The sequence below is a fragment of the Salmo trutta genome, chromosome 37, assembly GCF_901001165.1.
Source record: "Salmo trutta chromosome 37, fSalTru1.1, whole genome shotgun sequence".
NCBI classification, from domain to species: Eukaryota; Metazoa; Chordata; class Actinopteri; order Salmoniformes; family Salmonidae; genus Salmo; species Salmo trutta.
In genome coordinates, this window is record NC_042993.1 from 27,368,322 (window position 1) to 27,375,695 (window position 7,374).

A 7,374-nucleotide genomic window follows, 5' to 3' on the forward strand; every position below is an offset into this window, starting at 1 on the left:
CGATGTCATTTACAAAATAGCCTCCAATACCCTACTCAATAAATTGGATGCAGTCTATCACAGTGCCATCCGTTTTGTCACCAAAGCCCCATTTACTACCCACCACTGCGACCTGTACGCTCTCGTTGGCTGGCCCTCGCTTCATACTCATCGCCAAACCCACTGGCTCCAGGTCATCTACAAGACCCTGCTAGGTAAAGTCCCCCCTTATCTCAGCTCGCTGGTCACCATAGCAGCACCCACCTGTAGCACGCGCTCCAGCAGGTATATCTCTCTGGTCACCCCAAAGCCAATGACTGGAACGAATTACAAAAATCTCTAAAACTGGAAACACTTATCTCCCTCACTAGCTTTAATCGCCAGCTGTCAGAGCAGCTCACAGATTACTGCACCTGTACATAGCCCATCTAAAATTTAGCCCAAACAACTACCTCTTCCCCTACTGTATTTATTTATTTATTTTGCTCCTTTGCACCCCATTATTTCTATTTCTACTTGCATTTTCTTCCACTGCAAATCTACCAAATCTAACATTCCAGTGTTTTACTTGGTATATTGTATTTACTTCGCCACCATGGCCTTTTTTTGCCTTTACCTCCCTTATCTCACCTCATTTGCTCACATTGTATATAGACTTATTTTTCTACTGTATTATTGACTGTATGTTTGTTTTACTCCATGTGTAACTCTGTGTTGTTGTATGTGTCGAACTGCTTTGCTTTATCTTGGCCAGGTCGCAATTGTAAATGAGAACTTGTTCTCAACTTGCCAACCTGGTTAAATAAAGGTGAAATAAAAAAAAATGTAACCTCTACATGCAGCACCAAAGAAATTAAATTGGAGCTACCAGATACATTTAAATAGAGCTACCAGCAACATTAAAATAGTGCTACCAGAAACATTAAACTGGAGCTACAGTAAGTCAATGTATAATTGTATGGAGAAAAACACAAGCTTCCCTAGCTCCAAACTGACAGGGTGAATAGGGTGCCTGATGCCTGATGTTGATCGCTCCCGTCTTCTCCATTCACTCCCGTCTGAGGTCAAGGAGTTGGGCTTCCTTGCAGATCCTCGGCTGTGGTGTGGGAAGCTTCCGTACTGTCCCATAATGAGTTCTCTCTGTGGGGAAGACTAGGCATTATTTTCCCACAGGCAGGGATGGATGGATGCAGCCTTGGGTCCAGACAGCCAAACCTCCAGACAGAGGCACTTTGTTGTGTCAGTAAATGGCTACAATCCGAGTGGTAGCATTGTCCTCTAAACAACATGGTCATACAGACAGACAGACAGACAGACAGACAGACAGACAGACAGACAGACAGACAGACAGACAGACAGACAGACAGACAGACAGACAGACAGACAGACAGACAGACAGGACAGACCCATAATGAGTTCTCTCTGTGGGGAAGACTAGGCCTTGTTTTTCCAGAGGCAGGGATGGATGGATGCAGCCTTGGGTCCAGACAGCCAAACCCCCAGATAGAGGCATCTATTCACCCTGATACTATCATACTAATCATCCACTGTATGTTTATGGGAGTGAGTCACTGCAAAAGGTCCAGTAAACCTCACATGATCTGAAAGCATATGGAACTATAGAATTGAAGGAAAAAGCACAACGTAAAGTAAATAATTAAGTAAAATCATCCTTGAAGAATGCAAATGTTTAACATATGACAAGAAGGCGGAACAAATACAAATACTCAGATTCCATAATCAACGTGTTTAAATTACTCACAGACCAAGTATAGGAGCTTTTAGATAATGGCATCAGAACGTTTGAATACTGTTTGAGTAACTGTTCACACGTGTTGTTTTGTTACCGTCCCATCCCACTGCATTTCATACATTATGCAGACGTCTATGTATGCAATAGCCTGGTCTCAGAGCTGTTTATACTGTCTTGGCAACGTCTATGGTGATTGTCACGCGAGTTGACAACACCGCACAAACAGATCTGGGACTAGGCTATGTATGCATGATTTTCCAAGTAAATGCTCTACACAATAAAAACAAATGTGTCTAATTAGTACCAGATAGGGGTTCTTTGGCTTGTAACCATAGCGGAACCCTTTTTGGTGCTATATAGAACCCTTTTTTGAAGGTTCAATAAAGAACCATGCTCATATGGTTCTGAATGGAACCTGTATGGTGCTATAAAGACCCCTTTCCTAATGTTCTATATAGCACGAAAAAATGGTTCCGCTAAGGTTATAACCCCTTTTGTATGGTTCTTAATATAACCTTTATGGAGAATGAAAAAGGTTCCTTATAGAACCAATCTGAAAGGTTATTTGTAGATAATGTTGAATAATGGTACAGGGTTTCTTGTTCTGGTCAGCCATATAATATTGTTAAAATTCCATAGGGGTGTTAATATTGTGTTAATTGACAAGTTGAGTCAAGTGAACTACCTCTGAACAGCTGGGAGTCCCTGACGAGAGAATTGAGGACCACTGACTGATTTAGTCAAACGTTCATACACAAGTCTTTTACAAGACACCATCACTGTTTGGCCATAGTCATATATAACTTTAATAGCATAACACAACACATTTGATAAACTGGAATGACACTCTCACTCACGATTGCACAAAAAGACCTATGAGCCAACCATGCCCCCAAATATTCAAATGAGCCACCTCCCCTACATTTCAATTATCACCAAAAGAGCAAAAAAACCTTTTGTGAACTCAAAAAGTGAATGACTCAAAGGGTTCTTTGTGTCATTATGGTTCCACATTGAACCATCACCCTTTCCAAAGAACTCTTGAGGAACCCTTATTTTCTTGTGTATTAGCATTTTTAGCCACATACAAACCTAACTTTGCTCCTTGTCTTGTGACAAGTATTCACACCCCTTGACTTTTTCCATATTTTGTTGTGTTACAGCCTGAATTGAAAAAGGCTTAAATTGAGATTTTGTGTCACTGGCCTACACACACAATACCCCATAACGTCAAAGTGCAGTTATGTTTTTATACATGCTTATAAATTAATTCAAAATGAAAAGCTGAAATGTCTCGAGTCAATAAGTATTCAATCCCTTTGTTATGGCAAGCCTAAATACATTCAGGTGTAAAAATGTGCTTAACAAGTCACATAATAGGTTGCATGGACTCACTCTGTGTGCAATAATAGTGTTTAAAAATGTTTTATGACTACCTCATCACTGTACTCCACAGTCGAAGTCCCTCAAGTCAAGCAGTGAATTTCAAACACAGATTCAACCACAAAGACCAGGGATGATCTTCAATGTCTCGCAAAGAAGGGCACCTATTGGTAAATGGGTAAAAAAGATAAAAGCAGACATTGAATATCCCTTTGAACATGGTGAAGTTATTAATTACACTTTGAATGGTGTATCAATACACCCAGTCACTACAAAGATACAGGTGTCCTTCCTAACTCAGTTGCCAGATAGGAAGGAAACCGCTCAGGGATTTCACCGTGTGGCCAATAGTGGCTTTAAAACAGTTACAGATTAATGGCTGTGATAGGAGAAAATTGAGGATAGATCAACAACAGTGTATTTACTCCACAATACTAACCTAAATGGCATAGTGAAAAGAATGAAGCATGTCCAGAACAAAAAATATGTTTGCAATAAGACACTAAAGTGAAATTGCCAAAAATGTAGCAAAGAAATTAACTTAATGTCATGAATACAAAGTGTTATGTTTAGGGAAAATGTAACACATCACTGAGTACCACTCTTCATATTTTCAATCATGGTGGTGGCTACATCATGTTATGGGTATGTTTGTCATTGACAAGGGCTAGGGAGTTTTTTAGGATATAAAGAAAAGCAATAGAGCTAAGCACAGGCAAAATCATAGAGGAAAACCTGGTTCAGTCTGCTTTCCACCAGACACTGGGAGATGAATTCCGCTTTCAGCAGTACAATAACCTAACCACAACACCAAATATACACTGGAGTTGCTTACCAAGATGACATTGAATGTTCCTGAGGGAAGATTGTTGTCTGGCAATAATCAACAACCAATTTGACAGAGCTTGAAGATTTTTGAAAAGAATAATGGGCAAATGTTGCACATTCCAGGTGTGGAAAGCTCTTAGAGATGTGCCCAGAAAGACTCACTGCCGTACTCACTGCCAAAGGTGATTCTAACATGTATTGACTCAGGGGTGTGAATACTTATTTAAATTAGATATGTCTGTATTTCATTTTCAATACATTTGAAAACATTTCAAAAAACATGTTTTCACTTATGTGGTATTGTGTGCAGATAGGTGTCCAATCCATTTTGAATTCAGCTGTAACACAACAAAATCTGGAATAGGTCAAGGGGTATGAATACACTCTGAAGGCAATATAAACCTATATCTCATTTTCGAGGCATGAAAGAACATTCGGTCCAAGAGTAACAGTGTTTCTTCGAGTGCCTGTGACACAAATTAAGACATTTTTAATAACCTTTATTTAACCAGGGGAATCCATTGAGACCAGGGTGTAATTTCCAATGGTGCCCTGAGAAGAACAGTTCAAGCAATGTAAGCAACAATTCAAGCATGATCATTACAAAATTAGTTACAACATATTAAATAAATCATGTTACATTCAAAAGGGTATTAGAAACAAATATATACAATCAATGAAAACATGCATTTTTTTTAAATCAGATCCCTAAATTCACCTTTTGTGACCGAAGAATCAAGTTTTAGAGTGACCTGTAGGACTGAGGAGCATTGTAACTGAAAGCAGTTTTCCTTAAATCAGAGGAGACTTGCAGACCCTCTGGAACTAACCAGTCTTGAGAGCGAGTCTTATAGTTACTACATTTCCAATTTAGAAGTGAGGTGAGGTTTTATGGGAGTTTCTGGAGAAGTGCTTTACTGTACATACAAATAATAGCCAATGTTGGGTAGTCAGAGACTACCAGCCAACAGAACTACATGAGACAATGATGCATATGGAAATTATCACCAGTGATAAAATACAAAGCTGAGTAGTAGACTGAATCTATAGGTTAAAACACAGAGGCTGTCGCGTGCATGTAGATTGAGTCGCAATAGTCATTTACTGGGAGGAGTGCTGCTTGAACAATCTTCCTCCTATTTTCAAAAGTGAGACAATTTAGGTTCCTCTCAAGGCACAGATATGCACCCAGGTCTTTAGGATCAATTTTACGAGAAATCTAGAGGTTTTCAGGGAAACCAACATTATTCATGTAAAACGTGAACAGTAAATGGCCTAGTATTGAGCCTTGTGGCACTCTTTTGGTTATGTTAAGAAAATTAGACTGAGCTCCATCAGCAGATATATATATTGAGTTCTGTCATACAGGCCATTTTTTAACCAGGCGCAGGCTGCTTGGTCTAGACCTACGTAGCAAAAATACTTTCTACAGATCAATATAAAAGGGCAGTTGAACATTTACCAAGAGTGCTAATATTTTCGCTAGACTTGAAAGTTTTGAGATTGGGCGATAATTATTAAGATCACAGGGATCCCCACCTTTATGGATCAGGAAAACAAGGGCCGACTTCCACACCTTAGGAATAATACCCAACAGAATGGACAGATAAAAAAAAGTTGTGTCAAGGGCTCCACAATCAGAGGTGCAGCAAGCCGTAGAAGACACAGGTCAAGCAAGTCTGCCCCAGTGGGCTTTTTAACATCAACGACAAAGAGAGTGTCCAGAACTTCCCTAGTCGTGACTTGCTGAAGAGAGAACATTGGGTCACCATTTACAGTAGCAGGCAAGTCTGTGATTGAACAGGGGTGCATAAGAGATGTGTTTCTGTCATGAAGTCTTTTCAGAGTTGTCCTTATTGCTTCTATTTCCCCTTTCAAATAAATGGCCTGCTGCAATAAAATGTTGGTTGAATGCGTCAGTTATTTCAGTTTAGCCTTTTATAGTACTGGAGTTAAATAGAACCTCATTGGGCAGAGAGGTGTGGCTGCTTCTTTTTAGATTTAATATCCTTCCAAAACTTAGCGGATCACCACAACGGTCAGAAATGGGATTAATGAATGAGTTTGACTTAGCCCTTTTTATCGAAGTAGTACATTTGTTTCTAAGACATACTGTATAAGGAGATAAAAATGCAGGTACATTTGACCGCTAACCAGGTGACACATCGTGGTCACACACAGAGGATTAAATTCAATGAAATGTTACTCAGTCCGTTGATTCTGTGAAATCCCCTTGTTAGCAGGATCTAATGTAGGTAAATGAGAGCTAGACAGGCACTGCATCTGTGTAATGCCGAGGAACTTAAAACTGCTGACTCTCTCTACTGCGGTCCAGTTGATGTGGATTGGGCTGTGTTCCCTCCTCTGCTTCCTGAAGTCAGAAATCAACTCCTTTGTTTTGCTGATGTTGAGGGAGAGGTTGTCATCCTGGCACCACAATGCAAGTTCACTTACCTTCTCCCTATAGGCTGGCTCATCGTTGTTGGTTATCAGCCTACAGCTGTGGTGTCGTCAGCAAACTTGATGATGGAGTTGGTGTCGTGCAAAACTAAGCTGTCGTAGGTGAACAGGGAGTACAGCAGAGGGCTTAGGACTCACCCCTGGGGGGGCCACTGTGTTAAGAGTCAGTGTGGAGGAGGTGTTGTTGCCAATCCTCACAGCCTGTGGGTCTGCCTGTCTGGAAGTCCAGGATTCAGTTGCTCTGAGCTTGGTGACGAGCTTGGAGGGAACAATAGTGTTGAATGCTGAGCTGTAGTCAATGAATAGCATTCTCACATAGGTGTTCCTCTTGTCCAGATGTGTTAGGGCCGTGTGAAAAGCTATGGAAATGGAATCTTCCGTGGATCTGTTGGAGTGGTAGGCAAATTGGATTTGGTCCATTGTGCTGGCTTTGATGTGGGCCATGACCAGCCTCTCAAAGTACTTCATGATGACAGGGGTGTGTGTGGCGGGGCGATGGTGTCGTCACACACAGAGAATAATCCATCACATTGTAACCTGGAGAGAGGTCACCCTGAAGTATGATCCAGTCTCAGTGCTGTCATGTTGCTAAACAGGGGGCCAACACCAGATCTTCCACAGATGGAAAGAATAAGATGCATCCTACGGATACTTTATCTTCCCCTGCCGTTCTGTTTACCTTCCTGTGTGAGGAGTATAAATGGTGAAGGAACCAGACCACCAAAAAGCACAGCAGGTGGTGATATGGACATGAAAAAAGCTCATTAGTTAATGAAAATCAGGTGATCAATACAGTTGCATGGTCATCAATATGAATCTCAGAACAAAAAAAAGGTTCACAAAAATGTTTATTATGTTCTGCCTACCCAGGGTGATTTCTGCATTACTGACCATGTAATCCGTTCGTAGAAATGATATACTGAACAATGTATGTCATATATATTCTGCACAAATATGCCTTTATACTGTGT